Below are 27,163 nucleotides of genomic sequence, written 5' to 3' on the forward strand. Positions count from 1 at the left end.
TAGCTGAACTGTGGGAGTAGTTACACATCCCCCTACTGCTACTGCAGCAAGGGCTGCAGCTACCACCAGGGAAAGTTCAGGTTAGTAACGTGCCTGGGTCAGGTACCTTAAAGAAGGGGTGCAGCCTACTACCAGGGAGGAGAGGGGGAGAGGGAGGGAGGGAGGGACAGAGAGGGGGGGGGAGGGACAGGGAGAGGGAGAGGGAGAGGGAGAGGGAGAGGGAGAGGGAGAGGGAGAGGGAGAGGGAGAGGGAGAGGGAGAGGGAGAGGGAGAGGGAGAGGGAGAGGGAGAGGGAGAGGGAGAGAGAGAGAGACTCCAGCCTGAGCAGGTAAAGAGCACGCACTGGTCCACCATCCACCGGGCAGTTTACAAGGAACTCACAGCTCTGCAAAAGCCACAGGTGATGGTCCTGTGATCAACTCCACCATAGCAGCTAGTCCAGCCTAGCTCTAGCATGGTCTTCCCTAGCCCTGGACCCAGAGAAAGCAAGAGTCAATAGAGACTGTGACCAGCGCTTCTGAGTTCCGGGATAATCTTACTGGCAGCCAGGACAACAACCAGCCTCTGAGCTAAGGACAGGAGGTGGGAGAAGGGGGGCGGTAAGGATAGGAACACTAAGGAGGGAAAAGGCGCGTGTTCGCTGGGGGTGGGGGGCGGGGAGCGGGGTTGGGGCGGTGACATGTAGGTTAATAGCTGACCTTTGAGAGGCTAGGTCCCTCCTGGGCTAGTCACTGCTGGTCGGTTTGTTTGACCATCCAGGTATGAGCTGTTGCTGAGCCTACAGACATATTGCCTCCCTACATGGAGAGTGAGACCAGTCGCCAGCCGCCAGTGCATCTGCCACCCATTGCAGGTGAGTGCCCTTACCTGAAGGAGAGGAGGGAGCTGGCAGCACTGGTTTCAGCAGCAAGCTCTGCTGATATTTGAGAAGGGGTCTCCCTCCCTCTTTGCTTGCTTCACCACCACCACCACCACTGTCCTTGTCGTCGTCGTCATCATCATCATCATCATTTCTATCTATCTTTGTCACTTTTCTCTTGGTTGTCTTTCATCCTGTCTTCAATCTGGAACATTCTTTCACCTTATCACAGCTAAGTGCTGGCTTTTCCTCACTCTCATTATTCTGTACATCAGTAACCCTCACTAGCCACCCGCTTGCTTCATTTCCAAGCTAATTGGAAAAGTTAAACTGGGGAACATGGCTCTCCTCCCCCCCCCCCCCCTGCCGCCAAGCCCAGCAGGGTCTTCTGTGGCTCTCGGGTGGCTCTGTCCATTTATGACTAGGATTCCTTTCTAACTCTGCTGTTGTTTCTCCCCATCAGGGCACAGTCAAGTCAAGCCACTTGACTTTGCTGGTACAAGCCACCCACCCTTCACCTGCAAAGGAGCCTTCCAGATAACTGTACCCTCACTCTTTCCACTTCTCTGGTCTCTCCCAGCTGCATCAGTAGCCATAACAGAGAAAGGAGGCTGTCACTGCGTTTCTAGCCTGGTGTTCCTTTCCTCATTAAAAAGTGTCTGGAGGATTTGGAAGGTCCCTTGGGCGATCAGTTCTTAGGCTGCTTGTGGCTACATCTTGGTTTGAAAACCCTGCCTTTCATGGCTCGAGGCTGGTGGGGTCGCAGGCAGGGCAGCGCAGCTTCTCCTTTAAGACCAGAGCTGCTCGTCGCCGTGAGTGTGAGGGTGTGTGAGTGTGCGGCGTGCGTGTCTCCTCCTCCCCGAGTGACACAGCAGTGAGAAATGCCTATCAGTAACTTAAACCCCCGAAACTCCACCTTCCGGGCGCGCGGCGCGGAGCCGGGCGGTGGGAATGGAGCGAGCAGATTGAGGCCGCCACTGCAGCGCCGCCAGCATGAACTTGGCCGCGAGCTGAAGCGACGGGCGGCGGGCGGGCGCGGGGGCACCGGCCGCTAGCCAGGGGGTGATCTTCAATCCGGCTGGGCCATTAGGCGGGCGCCTGGGTAGGCTGCCCGTGCCGGCGGCCGCCCGCCCCTCTGGCTCTGCCCTGGCTGCTGCTGGAGCTCCGCAACACGGTAAGGGTGAAGGCGGGTGCGGGAAGTCCGACTGCTCCAGTGGGGGGACTCTAGGGTGCACTTATAGTCCTCAATTATAGTCTCCATCTTTTAGGATCCGGGGCCCTGGGATGCTATGAAATGGGAGACCCCAAAGTTTGCTCTGAACACACGGCCCACCTGGTGCTGGGGATTGGCTAACCCCCTCTCAGACTGGCCTAACTGGGGTGAGCGCAGGTCTCTATGCCCAGGGTCTTTGGCCTCTGCCTTCTTTTAGGCGCCCCTGAGGGCATCCAAAACTGGGCGGAGGCGGCTGCATTCCAGGAAGGAAAGGTATAGAGGGGCGCAAGCTGCGCGGGCTTCCTGGGCTACATTAGGCTATCAAGAGGCACCTACTCCATCCCCACACCCCTGGGCCACTAGCTCACTGCCCAAGGTGCCATCAGAGACACTGTCTTCTCATGCCAGCTTCCAGAGTCCAGCAGTGGGTACTGGATGAGGAATTCCCCCGCCCCAAACTGATTTGCTGCTGCGGAGCAGAGTATGGGGTGTGCGTGTTGCCCTGTGCTTCCCCCACCCCACTTGCCAACTCCTCCTCATGAAAGCAGCCTGGAGCAGAGCTAGGGGCCTGAGGCAACCCCTGCTGATTTCCCACCCAACGTTTCCAGAGCCCCTGCGCAGGAATTGGCGCTCTAGGCTCCCGGGCATTCTCTCAGCAGCAGAGCCGGCGCCAGGCTTTGCCTAGGGCGGGTGGGAAGCCCCCCGGAGCGCCGCCAAATACTTTTCTTGCCCACTTGGCTTGGCCAGGTTCCGTCCTGATGCAGCGAGTCCGAAGCCTGGAAAGCTAGCGGTGCTGTCTGATTCTGATCCGTGATTAAATTCGGACTGAGCGGACACTAATAGGATTACCCAGACTGAAAACTCGGCCCTAAAGCCATCGGAACCTGGGCAAACAGACGCGCCTCCAATCTGGGGTATTCACTCCCTGCTGGGCTCCTGCAGCTGGGTGCGGCTGAGTCCGGCACCCAGAATGTGGGTGTGTGAGCGAGGTCAGGGGCACAGGGTGGCTAGGGATCATGAGGAGATTGGATTCCAGTTGCTGGGGTAGCCTGTCCTTGTTGTTTGGCAGCAGAAGGAACCCCTTAGAGTACCGTCCCCAAGCGAAATGTTCCCTTTGCGGATAGCTGACCAAGGCCGGTTCCGGGACATTGTCTGTGAGGGCGAAAGAGCCTTGTGGAGGAGAGACAGTCGTGCTGTAACAAAGAGGCAAAGTCTCCGCAACCCTCAGCAATTCTCAAAGAGTTTGCTAGGGAAAGGGCCACGGTCTTCCAGAGAAGACCCCCGCGGGATTCATGTTGCCTCCATCGGCCCCGGGCCATGGCCGCTACTCATGTTCCCTGCCTGCGGTGGGCAGATGGGAGCATCACAGTGGCTCGGCCCAGTTTCTTGATAGGCGCAGGCTCTCACTCTGGTGCTCACTGGCCGGGTGGGGTCTACCATGCACCCACCAGGGCTTCCCGGCTGCCACCACTGCTCTGGGCCCCTGGAGGCCGCGCAGCTTCTTTCCTTCCCTCCCTCCCACCTCTTCTTGTCTTTATAGATTCCCCCCTCCTTCCCACCCCCGCCACCGCCGCCGCCAACAATCCGCTTTATAAAAAGCCCCTTTGTTTCCCAGGAGGCTGGAGAGAGGGAAGGGGAAAGGGACTCAGAGGCAGAGGGCGGGGGAGGCAGCCTCCAAGTAGCTTCAAGCCGCTCGGGACAGGAGGGCTAGTGTAGGCAATGGAGGAGGGGGGTCTGTATTTTGAGGTCTCTCTGTAGGAACCCGAGAAGTCGCGGAAAGCTCTTGTTTCTGACGCTCTGTATGCGTTTGGTCTGCCGGCCTTGGACACCCTAAATCCCTGCATCTAAGACTGTCTGGCCCGCTGCACAGTAAGCAGGCAGGAGTCAGGCGGGAGGCGGCGAACGCTCAGAGGGGTGGGCAACTGCCGCAGGTTCTTGTGATGGCAGGACTTGGGCATAGGGGGCGCCCTTTCCTCGGTTTCGCTTTGCTTTGGGGCTCCCCTCTCTGGCAAAAAACCTAGGGTGGCTGACGCGCCTGTAGGCGGCAGAGACACTGGTAATGGCTTGACGCTTTAACCACCTTGCAATCTAGCTACATTCCTCTTCCTTCCTGCTCCCCACTATCGTATCCCCCCAACCCCCAACACACACACACACACACACACACACACACACACACACACACACACACACACACAGGACAGTATTGAAACTCTATGAGGGTGCCCTTTGTTTGAGGCACCTCTAGGGTAGTCTGGGACTGGAAGTGAGAATGCAAAAGCAGCCTTAGACCATGCATTGGCCTGTTGCCTCTATACACAGTGTTGGCAACTAGGGGTGTCCAAAACGCACCAGCATCAGTTTTCAGCTAGATTGAGGATTTACTGGCCCCTGCCCCTTACACCTGCTCCCCCAGACCCAACCCACCAAATTTGGGAGAAAACAGGGCTTGCGCTGTGCAATTTTAAGCCTGTTGTTCCAAGAAACCTTTTACATCCTGTCAGCCTGCTCCTCCAGGCTTCTCCAAAATGGTCCACTTCTCTGCACCTGAAGTTCCTCTGCGAAGATAAGGCTACTGATAAGAAAAAAAAAAAAGCTACAAGTAAGAAGTGGGCGGGGCCTAACTCAAGCTGGTGGATCTTAGGGCAGTCCAGTTCCTCTTTATCCCTCCTCGACTCTGCCCCTCCCCCATTCCCCTTTAATCTGATGTTGAAGTCTTTGTGAGTGTGTGTGCCCGCGCTCATTCCTTTTTGCATATCTTTCTCCTGCTCAACTCCCATCTGTGGAGTTTATTGATAAGTGTGTTATCTGATCATCTTTTGGTTTTTAGAGTACTAGATTAAGTGGCACCCCAACACACACACGAATACACACCCCCCAGATACATGTAAAAGCATAAAAAAGTAACCAAGGGGTGAACTTCTGGCTCACCCTTCTCCCCCTTTTGTGCATCTCTTCTGGAGCACGATCATTGGAAAATAAAGCTGCTGATGTGCGAGATGGAACATATGGTACCTCCATAAGAGAGAAGCTGAAATGGCCTTGAACCTGCCGGACAGACCAGCTGTTTGCTGCCAGCTAGAGCAGCTAATCAGCTTTGTCCCCTTAAAGTAACAGCCCTCTTTTCTCCTGATGACCGGTAGCATATTAAATAGGATGTTCTCTAGAGGGGAAAGTGATGGGCTTCTATATTGTTTTGTGCTATTGCTGGTCTCTAGTGTTTCTTTCTTGCTCTCAGGGCTGCCTGCATGTTTCCTCTAGTATCGGTGAGAATGTTGCCCATAGTAGAATTTGGGAAGAAAGAGATGGAACTGAGAGTGCCTGGGAGAAATGTATCTGCTTTGTACCTACGGGTGTTGGAAACACTAGCAGTGCTTCCTTTAGTCTCTTTAAAAATATCTTAAGAGTCGAAGAGCTTCCTTACAAAATCTCCTTTAAAACCATCCTCTTCCGGTGATGACCATTTTCAGTTTTCCCTCAGTACAATGTGTTGGGGGGGGCAGTTTGGCGTTGGAAGAAAGGCTTTAGAAGATACAAGGAAATTCCATGTTAGGAAATCATTAGCAAAGGGTGACTTTGTCTGTTTTCCTGCCACTGACGCTGACAGTGACACAGATGTGTGGGTTGAAACAGGAACGTCATTGAATTTTTAGACTCGACCAGGAAATAGCCTGTTGCTGGAGTTGGTGTGGGGAGGTATACATTCACTGCATATTAACATAGGAGATTTGTTGTTGCTGATCCTTTTCAGTAAGAAGAAGGCATTTTTAAACCCAGCAGCATGTTTCATGTCTTTTTCCCACTCTAAATTTGACCAGCTAAAGGCTTAAAATGCACCTGTTAGTGGATCGTGCCCAGGAACTGTATTACTGTTTGGGGTTGTGAGGTGGACCAACATTGATGGTAAACAAGTGGTTCTTCTGGCAGCAGGTGGACTGCTTCTTTTGCATATGTAGTAAACATTTTCAGTTTCAGCGATTTTGATTTCTTCTTCTTTCCCTGTGACAGTATATGACAGACTAGAAGATGGTAAACATTTTTTTTCCTAAAAAACACCCATCTTCACTTAATTAACAGAGGGGTCGTGGTCAAGTTTGTCCTCCCTCCTTGTATTCCCACCATAGCCCTGAATCTGATTGCCTTCCAGTTCTGAAGTATTGGGATTTGTGAACAAAACGGTCATTTTCTGGGAAAATGACACATAAGTTCAGCCTTGTCATTGGGGAAAACAATGAGATTTGGATAAAGAAGTGGAGCTACGATTTTCAGAGGCATTGAGGAAAGGGGAATTAAATATGGCGGAAGGCCAATTAGAATAATATTAAAGTGGGAAGTGTCCCCTCTCTTGTGTCTTTGCAAATGTGAACTTCTAAGCAAGAGTTATATAGGCAAGGGGGCTGAGAGGCAGCCCAGTGTGCCTCTTGTCCAGTGCTCCTAATCCAACCCTCTGGGGGCCTATTGATGGCAGGCCTCCTAATCACTGGGCTGGTCTACAGATAACAGGATCTAAACTCTTTGAAATTAGACTGGCATATTTCCAGAGGACTCATTAAATATAGAGCAGATTTGCTGCCTTGCAGTTATTTAGCAAAGGTTACAAGGACAAAAAGGCCTACTATCCACAGACACACATGGGACCCACTGGGATATGGATTCGGAACTCGATGCTGAACCTTTTCTTAACCCTCCAGTTCCAAGGAATGTTTCTAAAGAACACATTTCCTACTTTAAAGACTCAGCAAGAGTGCAAGAATCTGCCACTGTCCTTCTTAACATTAATATTGACTTTTTTTTTTAAATGGGTAAGGGTGGACATAATGAAGAAATACCTTTTATTCTCTCAGTTCTTTGGCAATTATCTTGCTGCCATAAATGTTGATACACATATAATGGATGTAACTAAAAAAACTCTCCTTATCCAAGCCAAAAAAGGCTGACTGTTTGTTGGAGCAGATAGAATGCTGAGAGTGTGGATAGACAAACCCAGATGTCACCGATGAGGGAGATAAATGATGGAGGAACAGGAGCTGTTTATTATGGTTCAGTACAATAAACCCATTCCCATCTTCCACCACCACCACCACCACCACCACCACCACCACCACCACCACCACCACAAGGGCAGCCCTAGGCAGCACCAGTCAAGTAGACAGCAGGAAAGAAGCCTTGCAAAGATTACTTGGAATCGGTTTGATTTTTAAATTTTTAGACAGCAAATCCTTAACTATCTTTAGGACTTTGAATGGAATGTTCTGGTATATGTTTGTTACTCGTTGCTTGTGCTGTGCCATTGTTCTGGCTATAAATGTAGCAAAGGAAGAGGAAAAGGCCTCCTGGAGCTGGAGGCTGTTAGTCAAGGAGTTCCCCACCAAGGTGAGAAAGGGCACATTATACCATATTCATATACATCCTGTGGGGTCCTGCTTTCAGTTACCAGCCCGGAGCTGTTAGTCTTGGAGCATGTATCCAACGAAAGCAGGTGGAAGTAAGAGTTGAGCTTCTTATCTGCCCTCTCTCCTGTCCAGTTTTTCTCTCCTCTGCCCTCTTTCCTGAGCTTCCTTGGTTTCCTCGGAGCCTCAGGTTTTCTCCTAAAATATGACCTCCCTGATTTCCAAACAACTGGACATGTTACAATCTAAGAGTCCCCCGGGGAAAGAAACCGGACCAAAGGCATTGAACTCCCCAGAGTAAAGGCTTCCAGGGACACAATCTAAGGAGGTCTTGGGCAAAAGAGGGCAAAAAGCTCTTTGCAAAATTTGTGGAACTTTCCTTATCCAGATACACATTTTCGACCTTCTCTCTTTGCCTCAAACTTTAGACATCCCTACTGTTTACCCCACTATAGTCCATAACACAAGGACCTTACCTGGCCCTGGAGAAAGTTCACCTGACTCTGTCTTTTAATCTTGATTTTGCCCGTGATTCTTTCTGTACTGTGAAGTCTGAGCCCCAGTCTCCCTGTAGTTCCTTACTTTCTCTAGGTAAACTGCTATCTGTTCTGCCCAATCAGCCACTGTATTTTTCTCTTCTGTCTGTGGGAGTTTCTGGATACTAGACTATAGGGATACCTTTCTGCTGCTTTTAGAAGAGATCAAGCTCAAGGGCCAAAGCTACTGAGTGAAATGGCTTCTGGGTTAGAAGAGTCTGCTGGCCCTGGCTTGTGTTTCCTATCTGGGGAGGGGAGTGTGGGCTTTTAACGACTAAAGACATGGCAATAAAGTGCAGTTCTTTGGGGAATCCAGAGTGTTCTGTTCAATTGGACCAAGCCCCACACTGCTACCCCATATGTCATCCATTCCTAATTTTCCCTAGGATTTCAGTCTGACAAAAAAAAAAACAAAACACTATCTGCTTCTTCCAGTGGCACACTGGCACCTCAATTGCAAAGGAGATTGGGACCACAAGTCTGCTTGCCTCTCTGATGGCCCCAATTAGCAAGCAGACCATTGTCACTATACCTAAATGATGGAAGGTAAACCCCAGAAAAGACTGAGGCCCAGAGAGCTGCCCAACATTTCCAGGAAGCTATAGAAAGGCTGCTGGGGGGGGGGGGGCGGGACATAAATCTGTCCTCCAGTTCTCGGGCATGTCAAGAAGATGCCTTTTGCTCAGAAGTTTTAGTAGACAGGTATTTTTTTCAGGGCAGATCAAAAGCAGTGAGCAGAGATGCAAGGTATAGAAGAGGAGTGTTGTGCATTGTGCTGTATGGTAATCTACCCTGTATCTGTGTGTGCTGTTCTCAGTGCGATCAGGATGGACAGCACAGATGCAAGACTGGAACAAGCTAGAGAGGAAGCTACAAGTTAATGATCCATCATAGGCCTGGCCACAGGGCCTCTAAAGGGATAATATTTTACCCTGGAGTCCAGTTGGGAAGCCAGTGCTATGGAAAGCTTTGCTGGGTGGTCTTAGCTGGCATTTGCAGAACCTTGTTTGGGTTTCATTCTCAGGGAGTTTGCAATGTTAATATCTGGCTCTGGAAGTTCCAGCACTGACCTTGGAATTCAAAATGGGACGGTAGTTTTGGTGTAATTGCCAACATCACATGCTTTGTGAGTCTGATTCTGAAAGACTGGCATGCATTATGCTAGGTTTTCGGAGGAGGGCACAATGTTTCTAAGCTGCATGTCTGTCAAGGATTAATTTAACCTCTAATTACTACATTTTCTTTGCTGTGTGTTGCATGAACATGTTACAACAAAGCTCAAAGTATGCTATTTTATTTCACTGCCACTCTAAAATTAATTTCAGGGATTTGGAGTCAAATCTGACCCACTTGGTGTTAAAATAGTTGTGCTGACATTGGAATTAAAGTGAACAATATGGTTCTTTCTAGAGATGCCCCAGCCATGGAATAAAGAGCTTGATTGTGTTAGTTGTAGTCACAACCCTCAAAGTAAGCCGTTGGCAGTATCAAAGAGTGTCACTACAGTAGTAATCCCATTGGGAACTAAACACCCCTAGGGAGTAACAGAAGCTGCCTGTATATTTTCTAGGTGTTCTCTTTGGAGCAAGAGTCGGGTCTTGAGCAGCAGGGCAGCCCAGGGGTCCTTTTCTACCCACTAATAATACAAGGTGAGCCTCCTAAAAGCCAGCTATGGGGCTCAATCAGGTCCAAGATGAAACTCATGGAGTCTCCAGTTTCCTTACCCTCCTCCTAGTCACTGTTGGATGTGCCCCTGCCCATTCTATCTTTTCTTAAACATACCAGATTTGTCAAGGATGGCTAAGTAAAGAACATATAAAATATGAGGATGGTTACTGTATTGTGGTGCAGAGTGCCTTAGATTCCCATCCTTGGGCACAGTGTCTCAGCCTTGCTTTCATTATTAATCTGGAAGGGGAGGAATCATGCCAGCTACTTGAAAGCAGAGCCTACCTAGCAACTGGAGACATCATATAATCAAACAAAACAATTGTGATGTATTAATCATAAAGTGTGGCAGTTGACCATTGCCCTTCAAAAAATTCACTGGTCTGAGAGCACATTCTTGAGACTGGGAGAAACCCCCAGAATAATGAGGGAAGAACACTCACCCATCTGTGCTGTAGGCTCATCTCTGATTCCAACTAAAGACTCTTTGGGCCTGTCCCTTCCCCTTTCTAGGCTTCAGTTTCCTTATCATTACAACAAAGGTCTGAACTAAGGGAATCCAGGACCATCCTCAAGCCCTGGCATTCTACAATTGGACCATGCATTAAAATATAAGCTGCTTGAAATGTCTGAGAGTGATGCATAATGATCCATCATTTTACATTGCCGAAGACTTGAATGCACAGGGGTTTTATTTTGAATGGGGTTGGAGGTCATAGAGACTGTTCACTAAAGGGAAGCAGTTCTAGAAGTATGGTTAAAGATAAAATATTGGCACTTCTTTTTATATGAGAAAAGAACAGAAAAGGAAGAAATTTCCTTGAAGACCTCTCATTTTCACATGAGGGTGCTGGAGCTGAAGACAAGTCTTACATGCCAAGGGCTCCCCAGAAAGTTACTAGACACTAAACCAGCTCAGGCCTCGGGAGCCCCATCTTGCATCCCACCACATAGTTAAATACCATCAGAAGAAACATTTTGACCCCTAGTTACATGTGGGCCTGCAGTTGGCAGAATAGAGAACTGAGAGATTTTTATTTCTAGCTATCAGACAGTAGCTTATAAGGAAGAAAATTTTATCCCTCACCTCTTCCCCTAACACCCATGAGTTGTTCTCAGTCAACAGTAAATATTGAATTTTGTTGGTCTTGTACCAATGCCCAATTTCAAATAAAACAGATTTTATGAATAATGGGGGGTGGTCCTTGGGGGCTTGTTATTTGAAATTATTTCATTTTAAACAGATGGCTGTTTTAAGTTTGACTTCATGTTTTCTAATTTTCATTAGAGAAAGAAAAAACAACCCTAAGCAACCCCACCCTTATTTTTGTAATGAGTAACAGTTTGTCTTGTCTAAAAGAAGCTTTTAGTTTCTCAACTGTTTGCACCCAGAGTGCTCAGCCTTCATTTGTTTGTTTTTTGAATCATGTAACTGTGTTGTCCACCTATAGTTCATGAGGGGCTTACAAAGTCTACCCATCTCATCTGTACTCTGACACAAGCTCCAAGATGCTTTCTTCCCACTCCAGCCCCCACATCATCCCTTATAGACTAGGTAGAGGGTAGAGTCTGGACTCTGGTCTTGGTGGGGAAATCCTGTGCAAGCTTCTAATCTCATCTTGGGGCCCTGGGCTTGACCCTGTTCTCTCTGTGCCTTATCAGTCTATCACTACACTGAGGGAGAATCTGGAGATTTCTTTTCTTGTTAAGTTGGATCCCCCTACTTGGAGGATATGGCCTGTCAATATTTGTGTGTGTGTGTGTGTGTGTGTGTGTGTGTGTGTGTGTCCATATGCAAGTGGATACATACACATACCTAGGCTAGTATGAAAGCCTGGGGTCAATATCAGCTGTCTTCATTCATCACTCACCACCTTGAGTGCCATGTTCAGTGAGGAACTCTGACTCAAAAAGCTGATGTTGAGACGGGAAATGCTCTGTTTCCACAAGAGTTACAAACATGTTTTTCTGTGAGTGCTTGGGATCCAAACTTATGTCCTCATACTTATTTAGCCAATATCCACTGAGCCATTACTCCAGGCCCACATTTTGTTATTTCTATAGGCAACATCCAATGGTGTTTCTGCAAGAGGTAGGTCAATAGCTGAATGACTATATTTTTAAGTATGCAATGCCTCTATTTCCTGAACTCCTCATAACTAACTTTTAGGAAACATGTGTTGTTCTCTCCTCTTCCTCAGTGGGACTGCCTTTGGGCTGTCTCTCTGCTCTCATTAGGACAAAAAAGAAGAAGGGTATGGTATGAGACTGGAGTATATGCTAATATAATCAATTGGAGAACTGCTCAAAAGCTATTTAGAAAAATGGATTCAACAAAGATTTTTATAAGTCTACTATGTACAAGGCATTATAGGGGATATGGAGGGATGGATAGATATAATATGAAGCATTTAATACCCATTGTGAAAATAAAGATACAAATGAATGACATGTCTGGGATACAAAAGCGAACAAAGCAGAAAAATAACTATAAAAATTGTTCAATAATGGAGACAGTGATAGAAAAATTAAGTAAGATGTATAGTATCTGAGATGACAAGTGCCTTGAAGGAAAATAAATCAAGGGAGTTAACAAGTACCAAGGGAGGATGAGGTGTTCAATAGGATGGACACAGATCTTGGTGAGGAGGAACTGAACAAAATTTCAAAACCAGAGTGCTATCTAATAGAAATAATTTAAGCTGCAATAACATAAAATAAGCAGATTGGATTTGTTTGAATGATGTGTTTTTATTTAACACTCTGTATGTAAACTATTCTGCATGAAATCAACACATAATTAACAAGATGTTCTATACTCTTATTATTCTGTCTTTAGATTCTAATATGTTTTACCTTCACAGCACAAGTCATTTTGGACTAGCTAGATTTTACATCTTTAATAACCACACACTGCTAGTTGACAAGCTTATTAGAGAACACACTTAAGTTTAGATGCTCTCATTTTAGAATGTCTCTTATAAACTGCACTTTATAGGGTGATTCTTTACTGGGTGGTTTGAAATTGTTTAGCATATTAATTCACTACTTATTAATTTGCATAGGGTATTTCACCGTGAATATTTCATGGCCTTTCACATCTTCATTTTCATACATCTGTTTGTTCTTCATGCATTCATCTTTTCCTCATTCTCTCCCAAATTTCTCTACCTGAATGCAGTTCTCTGGTTCTCAGGCTTTCTGCCTATATTGAGTGGGTTTGAAGAATGTTCAACAGAGTAACTGGCATCTGACAAACTAGTCAGGACTTTAAGGAGCAGTAGTAGTGACTCCTTTGTTCAGTTTTGATTTGAAAGCTATCCAAATGGCAGTTGCTGTTTTCTGCATGCCAACGTGTACCTGGAAACGCCTGTCCTCTGGCTTCTTAGACAGTCATCTATCAACTTGAAACATGTTCTGAGCATGAACACAAAGGTCTTTACTCTTTGCTCTCTAGACCTTGTCTTTGTGGCATCAACTGGTCATTTGAAAGATTTTTATATTTTTTTATTTGACATGAATGCAGACTTTCTTTTTTTTTAAACAATTCCAAATTTTATTTTTTTTTAAACTGATATGACACAGTGAAACACAAAAGGGGGAGACACAAAATTCATCTTTAAATTGACAGGCTTGAGCACTGCTTCAGTGAGCAGGTTTGGCTCGTACCACACACAGCCAGCCACACGCATACAAAGCCACCCAGGAGCCTTTAGGAACCAGGTGGTGAGTAAGGAACCCCTGCACTAGTCTCCCTGGTGGCTTTGGGTTCCAGTTGGGCACAAAGCAATAAATACAACATGTTACATTCAAGAAAGGTCATGGGGAGACTAAGGAAGAGACTGGTCTTAGAGATCTGTTTTCTTGTACAACTCTTGTACAATCAAGCACAGTGCCAATATTTCAAATATTGCAAAGAAAAACGTGTGTGTGTGTGTGACCTATAACTCTGAATGTTGTTATTGGACAGAAACCCCACATCTGCTTGTGGACACTCAGATACTTTCAAGTATGCATGGACAGAGCGGTGACAAGGGCCAGGAAGGCTGGGAAGATATTAGCATGTGTCCACCCTGGAGCCTGGAAGATGAGCTTCAGCACAGACCCTGAAGGCCACCAAGCACAGGAGCCAGACTGACAGGAAAGCTCCACGGGGGACATGTTTGCATATGTTATTCTTCACCCACACCTCCACTGAATTCAGACTTTCTTAATCACCATCAACACCATCATCTAGATAGTGGACTTGACTGTCATGTGTAAATTCCTACGTCACACAGGTTACATCCACAAACATAAAAGAACAGTCCCAATAATTTCTGAATACCTTTGCCACATTTTCTTTGTATTTTTATCTACCTCATACAGACAAATCACACATACACAAATTTCTTTCTCAAATTTGTGTGAGAACAAATTATAAACACAGTGCTCTATTGTCCCCCAAGATGCTTCAGTATATAGTTCCTAAAGCCAAAAGATGTTCCTATGCAGAAACACAGGATGTGTGTCAAAATCAGGACTCTAACATTGCTACTAACCTTTCTCAAGGATGCAATCTGGAAGCCTTGTTATAATTTTGTAGGTTAAACCCTTACGTAGAGTTGCTAGGATTATAGGATGGCACCATAGGATGTAAGAGGACACACCTTGTTCTTAGAGACTTTTTAGATACAACAATCATTCCATTCATTCTGTGAATTAAATGCTTGCATTTATATCCCCCTCAAAATTCATATGTTGAAATATCAATCCCTAAAGTTGTATGGTAGTATTAGGAATGCAATGTTTGAGACATGATTAGGTCATAATGGTAGAATCATCGTGAATTGTCTTGGTATCCTTATATAAAACAGGCACAATCAAACCATTTGGCATCTTCTTCCATATGAACATACATGTAGACTGCTATATGTAAACCCAGAGTCAAATTCTTACCACAAGTTAGTCTGCTAGGGTTCCTCCCACTTCCAGAACCATGAAACAAAAATATTTTTGTGGAAGTTAAAAAAAAAACAGATTTTTCCAGTTTTCCTAGCCCTTTAAAGCATTAAGAAAATCTACTATGATGAGGTGCAATTTGCTGCGACTTCAGTCTCCTTTAGTCTGGGACAAAATCTCAGCTTGGTTTTGTGTTTTAAAGCGTTGATGTGTTTGAACAGTACAGACTGCTTATTTCACAGAATGTCCCTTAATTTTGGTTTGTTGTCTGCTGTTTCCTCCTGGTTAGATTTGGATTGTGTGATTTCTGTCAGGAGTCAGCCACACAAAAGTAATGATGTGTCCCCTCAGTGCACTACATCAGGGGGAGCACATAAGGTTGCTGGCTGTCATTGTTGGTGATAGTCACTTTGGTAACTTGGTCAAGCTCATATCTTCCTGGTACCTCCACTCTCAAAGCACTATTGCTGCACCTTGCAGTAAAGTATCTTAGTGGGAGGAAGACAGTCAAGACTATGCTGCTATCTTATTCCTGCTCTTCCTTTTCCTCACTAGTTTAACATCACTAGATGGCCATGCCTGAGGAAAGTTTACTGTGATGCCTGCCAAATAGTGAACTTCTGATTCCAGGAATGTTTTCTATATTTATTGTTTTGCTTTCTACTGTAAGAAAGACCTTCCCTTCCCATATAATAAGTAAGTATATTTATTTATGTATTTATTGATATTATAATTGTACATTTTATCCTAAGTAGTGAGTTATGATCCTTTATTACCCATATTTATTTTGCTTCTCAGAATGCTCCAGTTTGGGTTCTTTAAACTGGCTCCTAAGTCTTTTTGTCTAATTGTTATTAATCATCTGAGCATTGCCTTCATTTCTTTAAATGGACAGTAGTACTTAGACCCCTTGATGCAGATAGTGAATGGTCATTCCTACAGGCATCCAAGTCAGCTAGGTTAAGAGGTTATAACAATCAAATCATTTATAACTTTTGTCTTTATTATTTCAGTAAAGCCTGTTTATCTCTCCATCTGTCTAGGAATTTCAAGTTCACACTCGTTCCTCTAAATTCCAATCCCATACCAAAGTTCATTCTGCCTTTCCTCTTTCGATTTTTATAATTCCCTTTGTAAACAGTGAGAAATCGCTGCTGTTATCCATAATATATTTACTCACTAAATCCTAGAGTACACAGAAAGTCGTTTCAGCATTGCTAACCCACGGCTATGAAGACGCCTGTTAACAAGGTAAAATAACACTTTATAAGGTTCTTTTTTTAAGCTTATGTCTGTACAATTCATCACTGTAAACAAATCTACCTGAGCTAGGTCTGTCTCTTCCCTCTCAGAAGGTCACTCTGTTTCTCAAATATTAATATTTTCCCATATTTTCTTTGTTTTATCAACCATCCTCTACAAACATAACACATACACCCCTCAACATGCTCACACACATACTTCTTTCTCTGAATTGCGAGAGCTAATAATGGACATAAGGTTCGTTTATCCCCCCAAATACTTTAAAATATATTAAAACAAAGACATTCTCTTGCAAAACCCCAAAATGAAATAACAACAAAATCCCAGGATTTCGTTTGCCTCTGATTGGATTCTTTTTGCTTTCTCTAACTTTGTTAATTCTTTAAGAGGTGTGTGTGTGTGTGTGTGTGTGTGTGTGTGTGTGTGTGTGTGTGTGTGTGTGTAATAATAACACAGTACAAGACACAAGAAGCATTGCAACTGGGAACCCCCTGCCTGGCTCTCTGCTTCCCACATCATTCTCCTTTAAGTAGCCAACATCTTAGCTTTTCTGCACCCCTCTAAATACAAACAAAGGTGTATTTTTCTAGAGCAGTGTTTCTCTTTCATAAAGCATGGCACATTATAGACACTTTCAGGCTTTGCTCTTGCAGTTGGAAACACGCCCTAGCAACCATTCTGTGTCAGTGCACAGAAGTCTCCTTCAATCTTTTATGAGAAGCTGCAGCGTATTATGCTAGGTGTATGCCATAGATTATCCAAAGCCCCTCCTCCTGGCTGTAAGTAGCTCAGGTTGTTTCTAATAGTTTGTACTTATGCTGCTTCAAGAAACAAACTGTAATATATGCATTTTCATACTGTTGGAGCTATATCTGCAGGGTCGGTTCTTATAGGTGTAATAATAACACTGTACACATGTGTCAAATGTAAAAACAAATGAAGTTTTGATGTGTTCCCCAACTCCCCTCCAGCAATGCATGAAAATGTCTCTTCTTTCAAAGCCTCATCACCAAAGCATTTGCTATACTTTTTAATTTTTCTAAATCTGATAGGTGAGAAATGATATCTCAGTGTAGTTTAATTAGCATTTTTCTAATTATGAGTAACTTGGAATATCTTTTCATATGCTTAAGAGCCTTTTTGATATTTTCTGTATGTGCATTATCTGTTAAAGTCTTTTCTTCCTTTTTCTATTGATTCTGAGGGGCTTATATCCTCAATTTTAAGACTTTTTGTGATGACGATAATTGGGTTTTTATCTGTGATATTTATTACAAATAATTTTTAAAATTTCTTTGTTCTTCTGGATACTTGTTCTGTATGGTTTGCAAATGGTTTTGTTTTCTTGCTTGCCTGCTGTTTTGAGACAAGGTCTTATGATTCTCTTGCCTTCACTTACCCAGTGCTAAAATTCAAAGCATGCATCAGGCTCAGCTGCAAGAGGATTTTTCTGTATTTAGTTATCGGCTTTTTCCATTATCACTCTTGGACACTGAGTCACATAAGCCTTTTCCCACACCAGGGCTAAAGAACTCACCCAATTTTCTTCCAAATAATAGAATAGGACAACTTTTATGGTTGATTTCTTTTGAAGATTAATATTTTCAAGGTTTATCCATATTGTATAATTTGTTAGAACTTTGTGTGTTCTTTCTTTCTTTTTTGGCTTTTTTTTTTTTTACTTTTTATTATTGTGTGTATTTTGGTGCAGATATGTGATTCACAATTGTACAGCTGCATGTACAGGTGAATGTGAAGGTCAAAAAAGAAGTAAAAATTGGTGTTGTTCCTTAAGAACTATTTTGCTTTTTGATACAGAACTCTACCTGTCTCCCCTTCCCCAGTATACCATTACCATCTTTTTATGTGCATGCTGTTGATTGTACTGGAAACACATTACCCACCAAGTCAACTCCTTCAGTCCTTTATTTCCCCAAATATAGATAGAACTCAGTTTGTCTTTCTACTCATCAATTGGCAGAAAATTTAGCGACCATGAATAAAACTGTTATGAACATTCATAGACAACCTTTCATGTGGATATATATTTTCATATCCCTTGGGTCTATTCTTAGAAGAGGGATGTCTGAATTACATGGTAGCTCTTTAACACTTTAAGGAAATGTCAAACTATAATCCAAAGTAGTTGTAACATTTTATGATCTTGCCAACAATGCATTGCTATTTTTTCACATCCTTGTCAACACCCATAGTACTTGAGTGAATATAAATTTCTATTTCATTGTAGTTTTGATTTGTGTGTTTGTTGATTGATAATGTTGAACATCTTCTGTTTGTTCATTACCCATTTGCATATTTTGTTTGAGGAAGTGTTTGTTCAGACTTTGCCCATTTTAAAATTGGGTTATCTCTTTGTTCTTTAATAAACATAAGGGCCCTTGGTATCTTCTCAATCCTGGAGACTCAGTAGCACTGAGGAACTCTCCATCCTGTGGGTCATCTGCTCATCATACTGTCAGTAAGAACATTTGCCTTTTGTTTGTTTGTTTGTTTGTTTGTTTGTTTTTCTTCATTATTTGTTCATGTATGTGTGCCTGCACATGAGCATATGATAATGCATGGCATGGCTCTTGTAGACAGCAGAGGACAACTTTCAAGAGTTAGATTTTTTTTCCTTCCACCATGTGGGTTCCAGACAAAACTCACATGGTGGGGCTTGCTAGCAAATGCCCTGATATACTGAGCCATCTTGTGAGACCAGCAACATAAAGGTTTTATTTCATTTCAATAAAGCCTAATTTATTTTGCTTTCCTGTCGTCACTTGGACTATTGGTATGAGAAACAATTGTCGAATTCAAAATCACAAAGATTTTGTTTTGTGTTTTTTATGGTTTTAGTTCTTACCCATAGTTCTAGCTTCCATTTCAGATTTAGTTTCATTCAAAACATATTGAATTAACAAGAAATACTGTCCATAATTATGTTGTACAATGTGCTGATTACACATAAATATATTTTATAATGATTACTACAGTCAAATTAACATAGCCATTAGTACTTGTGGTTACTCTGTGTGTGTGTGTGTGTGTGTGTGTGTGTGTGTGTGTGTGTGTGTGTGTGTTGATCACATTTAAAATCTGTTCTGTGAGTGGTAAGGACACTTAAAATTTGTTCTCTTAGTGTTGTTTTTTTAAATTCATATGTATGGGGTACTTACGTACATGTACCATGTGTACACTTGATACCCTTAGGGGCCAGAAGAGGGTGTTGGATCTCCTGGGACTGAATTTCAGAAGGTTGTGAGTAGCTCCCAAGTAGGTGCTAGTAACCAAACCCAGTTCCTCTGGAAGAACATCCAGTGATATTAACCACTGAGCAATCTCTCCTACCCCCACTATATATATATTGTGATAAGGTCTCACTATGTAATCCGAGATGGCCTCAAAGTCACCAAGAACTGCCTGTCTCTTTAAAGTCATGTGTCACTCACTACTCCTGTCCTCTTTGCAGATCCTAAGAGAGCAATCCAGCGATGCCAACTATAGTCATTATGCTGTATATTAGCTATCCAGAAGTCAGATAGCTCAAAGCTGATAGTGGACTTTAAATATACTCAGATTTCATAGCTCCTGGCAACCATTCTACTCTTTGCTTCACAGGTTCAAAGTAATGTGGGTGGTACTGCAGTCAAATATAGTCAAACCTATATCTCTTTCAGATAGTGATGTATCATTTTCTTTAGGTGGAGTGTATGGAAGATTTTACTTTTAATGGTGATCAGGAATTCTTTTCTCCTGATTATTGGTGGCACTCGCCTTTAATCCCAGCACATGTGAGTCAGAGGCATTCAGATTTTTGAGTACGAGGCCAGCCTGGTCTACAGAGTGAGTTCCAGGACAGCCAGGTATATACAGAGAAACCCTGTCTCCAAAACAAAACAAAACAAAACCAAAACAACAAAAAGGAATTCTTTTTTCCACGTTCTCTCCAATATAAAAGAAAAAGAGCCATGTAACAAGTGAAGTGATGCCTTGCTGTGATTTTGACTTACATTCCCATGATGCTATTGAACAGGATTATATATACCCATTGGTCACTTATGTGTCTTGGGGAAAATGTATAATTGGCTCTGTCGCCTGTTTTCACACACTGAAAAAAAGACAAACACCATTCTTTTCCCTGTAGCCATCTAGTTGTCCCCACACTGTTTCTCAAAATACTATTTTGGGTATCTGTGTACTTGAGTATATGTACACCATGTACAAGCAGGAGCCCACACAGGTCAGAAGAGGCCTTCGAATTAGAGTTACAGACAGCTGTGAGCCAGCATGTGGGTGCTAGGAATTAAACCTAAGACTCAGCAAGAGCAGTGAGCACTATTAAGCATTGATCCAACTCTCCAGTCCTCCTGTCATTTCTTTATGGTAATTATTGTGTGTTAATTATCCTTTAAACATTTGGTACAATCCTTCAGTAAAATTATCTAGGTCTGGAGAGTATTATTATTATTATTACCATCTCTAAATGTATTTACCCAAGATTCATGGCTTCAGATACATAGGTAGCAGAGGATGGCCTTGTCTGGCATCAGTGGGAGGGGAGACCCTTCGTCCTGTGGAGGTCTGATGCCTCAGTGTAGGGGGATACTGGAAAGGTCAGGCGGGAGAGGGTGGGTTGGGGAGCACCCTCATAGAGGCAAAGGGAGGAAGGAGAGGGAGGTTGTGGGATGGGGAGCTTGTGGAGGGGTATCTGGGAAGTGGGATATCATTTGAGATGTACACAAATGGAATGATTAATAAAAAGAAATTTAAAAAAGAAATCAATATTGTCTTTTTCATAGTTATTCATTTCTATTTATATATTTATTTGTGTATATGTGTGTATGTATGTTTGTGAGAGTGCCATTGTATGCATGCCATAGTGCAGGTGTAGAGGTCAGAGAATTGTCTTTGAAAACTAGTTCTCACTTTCCTCCTTGTAAAGACAAGATCTCTGCTGATGTTTCTGCTATGCAGGGTACTCCAAGCTAGCTACAAGCTGCTAGCAGATTGTCCTGTCTTCATCTACCATCACACCATAGGCATGCTAGGATTGCAAATGTATACAGCTGCATCTGGCTTTTTAGGTGAATTTTGAGGGGTGAACTTGAGCCATCAGGCTTGTGTGAAACTACATTCCCCATGGATCTGTCTCCCTGGCCCTAGTTAATTCTTTAAGGAATTTATACTAATGAAATGTTTCCACTATATTAATGAAATGTCTCCCTTTTGTTCTTTCTTGAGTTCTCATATCATGTTAAAACCTAATGTCATAAAAACTGATTGTGAAATGTTTCCTCCTATTCTGTTTTCCAGAAGAAAATGAATTGAATTATTAGGTTTTTTTTAATTGTAGAATTCTCCAATTACACCTTTTAGAGCTGAAGATTTTGGGAGGAGTTTCTCAGGTATGAATTACATTTCTTTAAAATTTTTAGAGATATTGAAATGATCTGTTTTGGTGATTTGTTGCATGAAAGGAAATGGTCCATTTCATCTTGTTTTCCAATTTATATATGTAGAGTTTTGAATAATAATCCCTTAGCCTTTGGTCTTTATAAGGTTTGTAAGCGATATTCTTTGCATTTCTGATTGTCCTTCCTTCTCTTTCCTTTTTGCAACTTCACATGATCTTTTTTTTAAAAGCTCCTAAGGTCATTTAGTGCTTCCTGTGTGTACATGGTTGTAGGACTATCTTCTGGAACATCAGAGGCTACATCCCAGAATAAAACTGACTATCCTTTCCACAACAGCCATTGGCTGGCTGGCAATAGTGTCTCAGCTAGAGGTACCCTTCCTGTGACTATTAGGAATTTGACTAGCTTGCTCTTGCATGGGTCTTATGCAAGCAGTTACAGTTCATGTATATGACTTTCCTCTTATGTCCAAAAAATAATATTTCACTGTAGACATCTATTAGTTTTGTATCTTAAATCTTTCTGCTCCCTCTTCTAAAATGAGCCCTGGGCCTTGGGTTGAGGGATATAATATAATACATTAGATTAGATAGAGGTTCCATTTAGAGTTGAGCATTCCATAGTCTCTTATTCTTTCTCTTCTTACATTCTCATGATTCATTGAAATAGATTTTAGGATTCCATTTGTATTTATATTCCATTTTATTAGATCAGACTGTATAGTTTTCCCAGTAATTATTAAATAATTATACATAAGGATTTTTTAACATAGCCTACCTTTGGAATTTCATCAGTTTTACTAAAATGCAGAAATTGTCCTTGCATTAATATCATGTTACCTTCCTTCTAATGGGTAGTCTTGACTATTTCCTGTAGGCACACTAACTGTCAGAAGAGACGGTGTCAGAGGTTTGACTTCATTCCTTGGCTATGATTTATAGAACTCAGGAGAAGAATCGTTCATTACATTATCACGATTTTTACCTGTACTTGATTTCTCCTCTCCTTTGTGACGTCTCTGACCTTCTTCTGTTATCATTTCCTCTCTGTTTAAAGGACTTCCTTCAGGCATTATTCAGTGATGGGGTCATGAGCAACAATATCTCTGAGTTTTCCTTAATCTGAGAATATCTTGATTTCCCCTTCATTATTTAAGGATATGTTTGCCAGATATATAATTTGAGGTTGACAGTTCTTTTCTTTCAGCACTTGAAAAATGTTGTGGTATTTCCTCCTGGCCTCTGTGGTTCCTGAAGAAAAGTACCTTGTCATAACTAATGTGCCACTTTGTCCAGATGTTCTCAAGAGTCGTTGTGTGCCTTTTAGTTGCTGGAAATAGCAGTGTAAGTTCTCTTAGTCTGAATTTATTCTGTTTGAGATTCTCTTTTAGACTTGAATCTGTATGTTTATTCCCCTTTCTGAACTGTGGCTGACACAAACATTGGGTCTTTGGTTACTGTTCTTGGAAGTCCCTGAGCCTTTCCATCTTTCCTCTTCAGCTTCTTTTACTAGTTTTTCCTTTCTTGGGTGCCTTCCTCACAGAAAGCTGCTCAGGACATGGATTCTATGACTCTTTATTAGTTTTGTCTTTTTTCATTTCAACTTTGTTAGCCCATTGAGTGGGTTGCTTTGCCTTTATAACTATATTTTTTATAACTATATTTTTATGTCTGTAACTTTAATTCTGTTCTTTTTTATAACTTCAGATTCTTTTCTATTTTGTTAACTTCACATTTGTTGGTAATTTCGTGTTGAATATTTTAATGATGGTAGCTTTCAAATTCTAGTCAAATAATTCCAGTGCCTGAATTATTTTGATGTTAAGGCTTAGTGATTTTTGTTCCTTTTTCTTGGTTCTTGGGATGGTAATGTTTACATATATCCTGGGTATTTTTAAATTACAGATGTTTGAGTGCAATTCATTCTTCTGTTTTAATAACCAGTGTCCATAGTAAGATGTAGCATGTGAATCATTTAGATTTCAATTTCTTGCAGGGTTAAACTAACACCATTTGGGTGAATGTAGGATACTGAACTGAAAATAGCCTTCTTGAGACGGTTGGGTAACTAGCCATCTCCCTTGGTTCTGATAACATCTTCCTTGGAGAAAGGACTTTCCTTTGTGCCTCTGATTGAGATGAACTGTTCACTTGCTTATTCCTACTAGAAGAGAGGGAAATAGACGTGGAACATGGCTGGAGGTTCTGCTGGTCTTTCATAGCTCCCCGTTGGTTCCCCTGATGAAGGAATGGGGACATGCATGAACTCCTGTTACCTCTAAACAGGAGAATTAGGGTGCTGCAGTCTGCTTCCACGAGGCTAGAGGGTTAGGTAGGTGGAATGTCATCTTCCCACCTTACCTGCTGCCACCTTCCAAAGAGGAGGATTTTCCTACTAGTGTAAATTAGAATTAAGTAGGTGTTTCAAGACAGATTTATGTAGGCCACCTTTTCCACAGCCCTTTTGACTATGGATAAAGGATTTTCTTGAAGCATTTTTAAAAGACCATTTTAGAGCATTTAGAATTAAAGTGAGAATGTAGTAGAGCTCTCATATACCTTTTGCTCCATCGCCAACTTGCACAGCCCCCCCCCCGCTACTATCCATATTCTCTTTCAGAAGGATGCCACTTGCAGGATGATCTGTTCAGTAGTGAAGTTACATTGAGACACATAATTATCCACACTTCACCTAAAATCCATAGTGCAAGTTCTGGTATACTCTTAGCATTGTGCATTCTAGAGTTGAACAAATGAATAACAATCACCTGTTATACTGGAAACACACACAGCATTTCCATTGTTCTAAAAATATTTTGTGGCCAGGAGGTGGTGGTGCATGCCTTTAATCTGAGCACTCAGGAGGTAGAGGTAGGTGGATCTCTGTGAGTTCGAGGCCAGCCTGGTCTACAAAGTGAGTTCCAGGACAGCCAGGGCTACACAGAAAAAACATGTCTCAAAAAACAAAGCAAAAATCTTTTGTGCTCCACTCTCCCCACCCTCCCCACCCTTGCCTCTGGTCTTTTATGTCTCTGTTTTGTTTTTGTTTTTGTTTTCCTTTTTTCTAGCATGTGATAGACTTGGACACAGACGGAATCTGTTTGCAGTTTGACGTCTCTTGCTCAGTGTTACACTTCTGAGATTTCTCTAAGGTTTTTTTTTTTTCTTTCATGATTTGGTAGCACATTTCTGCTCAACACTGAATGATACTTTGTTGTTTGAATTTACCTGTTTATTTAGCCATTAAATATCTGAGATACATCTTACTTGTTCACAACAATAATGAATAAAGCTACTATAAACATTCATGTACAAGTTTTTGTGTGGCTCTAAACTTTCCTCTGGGTAAATACCAAGGAACTTTCCTGGTGGATCACCTAGTAAGCAGATGCTTGGGTTTGTAAAACTCAACCAAGTTTTCTTCAAAAGTGGATAACTGTATCATTCTGCATTCTCACACAACAATGAAGGAGAATTCCTGTCGTCCAGTATCCTTTTTCCAAGCTTTGTGGGAGTCAATAGGGAAACATGGGGAAATCATGGCTGCTTTGTTTCCTCAAGCCCAGGACCCTACATTGTTGCCATTTTGATTTCTGCTGGAGTTTTTATTGTTTATTTCAGGTTTAACTTGCCTTTTTCTGATTTCCTAAAAGTAAGACTTAGCATATGAATCTTATAACTTTCTACTTTTTCACTACACACACACATACATATATAACTGTCTTTAATCTGCCTTTGTTTGTTGTTATTTTGTGTCTAGTTTTTTATCCTTTTAATCTTGTTTTTATCTCATTTTTTTATGATTGAGAACTTTGTGACTGCCTATAATGTGCTTTGATCAAATCTACTCCCCATTCCCCCCTCTCCAATTCCTTCTCTACTCTATACAATTCTCTTTCTTCTTTATATGTTCTTTTTACAAAACCATTGAATCCACATAGGGCTTCCTATATGTGCTTCGAGTGTAGCACCATCTACTACCTGCCATGAAGTTGATAAATCATTTTAGGCATTTGTAAGTGCGCAGTTCAGGATTGTTCAGTATATTCACACTGGTGTGCAATATGTCCAAGTTTCCTTTTCATTTGTCAGGAAAAGGACCTGGAAAAAATGTGGCCACTCTATCTTGATTGGAAGCAGACGTGTTCGCTCAGCTCTTATTACATGTCTCCATGAGAAATTTAATATGTCATCCAACAGTTCAATAAATAAATAAAAGTAGGAGGTTGTTACAGAATAGGAAGGGGCTAAGAAAATTGAAGAGGGTACAAAGATGAGATTTGAGAGGAGAAATATGATCAAGGTATGTTGAATGAATGTATGACAATCTCCCAATCAAACCAATTACCTTTACAAATAATATGTTAATAAGACTTTGTTAGAATTGTTATTGTAACCTAATAATACTCTTAAATTATGTTAGAAAGAACTGAAAGATCTGTGGTGCCAGTTTTTCTTTTGTTTTTCATTTGTTCATATTCATTCCTAAATTATCCAGAAGATTGAAAGTTTGCTCACAGAACTTGTATATGCTGTTCTATGAGTGTCATATTCATTCCTAAAGATAGTATTTCCCTTATTGCTTTTGTAAATGGGGCTTTTCTGCCCATTGTGTATGTTCTACCCATGGGTGTTTGGACCCTTGAACTAAATAAGCCAGTCTCAAATGTAGATTTCCAGCTTATCATTTGTCAATTAAGGCCAAATTTGAGATCTCCATTCCACTTCTCACATCCATAATAAGGTATGTTGGTAAGATGGTGGATCTTGTGTTGCTTTCATCTCAATGTATGGGGATCTTATTTTCTCACTAGCTACCATAGAGTTATTTCTGACTCGGTTCTCTACTTTCCATCCAGCCACTAATTAGTCATTGTGCCCTAACAATTCTCTAGTATGTAGAAGCAGTGGACATGGAATCATCAACTCAGGTAAAACTCATCTCACCTCTGATGCCCATTCAGTGTCCTCATGAAGAGCTTTCCAGGTTTTTAGGTTATCAACCAAGCCAACTTTTTACTTCCAAGGTCACTCACTACCTTACAGTCTTTTTCCCCCTCTATCTTGTACTTCAGATGGGAGTCTCACATGGCATTGGCCTTCCAGTGGCTCTGCCAGGTTCCAACACATGAAGACATAAGACCACATCTCCCTAACATCCAGAGAATTTTCTAATGGTAGCCTCATCCTATCTTTACCACCTCATTTCCACATACTCTGACAAAACGAAAAAGAAAAGAGGAAGAAAGAGAACCAGGAGCATTAGCTGTTTCTTGAGTAGACACTCAGTAATAATAATTACAATGATGCACTTTCAGTGTGGCCTCAATAATGGAAATTCTTGAGCACTTAACACAAATGAAGAGCAGTGATACACATATGTTACCATGGGGACTTTTAGACTAATGGAGGGGACATCCTGATAAATAAATATATGAGCAATTATTATAACCATAATACAATGTAATAATTATTTTCTCCTCCATGCACAGCTAAATGACATTCTTGTTTTCTGAGGTTACTGCTTGTAGCCTCTCCTTATAATTATTTCTAAAAAAAAAAAAAAAAAAAGACCAAAAAACTAATCCCTATTAGAAAGTTTATTTTGATCCATGTTTGCATCTCTGATTCTGTCCTCTCCTATCAGAATTTCACTCAGTCATTAGGGTTCCATTCATGTATAATTTCTGCAAAGCTTCCTCTGATCTTCATAATACTGAGAACTGATTATTGGATTATTTTTCAAGGTTTGCTCTTGTATCAGAAAGTGTTAAGCATAACATGAATTGCAGGTGAGGCCTGAATTCTACACTATGGGAACTCAAAGGTGTCTAGTACCACTTTGATATTTGTCCTCCTTGCTTACAAACCTACAAG

The 27,163-nt window shown here is 42.3% G+C and overlaps 1 protein-coding gene across 5 annotated transcripts in view; it reads left to right on the forward strand.

The window, feature by feature from the left end:
* The first annotated feature begins 1,719 nt into the window (after positions 1-1,719).
* The window catches only part of Mamld1 (mastermind-like domain containing 1), a 106,021-nt gene continuing 80,577 nt past the window's right edge, over positions 1,720-27,163 (forward strand). For 3 of the 5 annotated variants that reach the window (XR_001782752.2, XM_011247622.3, XM_017318531.2), the window contains exon 1: positions 1,720-2,033. The gene's annotated coding sequence lies outside the window, so the exon portion shown is untranslated. The remainder of the gene's footprint in view (positions 2,034-27,163) is intronic. The other 2 variants (NM_001081354.2, NM_001256048.1) reach the window with 1 other exon arrangement.

Source organism: Mus musculus, chromosome X (genome assembly GCF_000001635.26).
Source record: "Mus musculus strain C57BL/6J chromosome X, GRCm38.p6 C57BL/6J".
Classification (NCBI taxonomy): domain Eukaryota; kingdom Metazoa; phylum Chordata; class Mammalia; order Rodentia; family Muridae; genus Mus; species Mus musculus.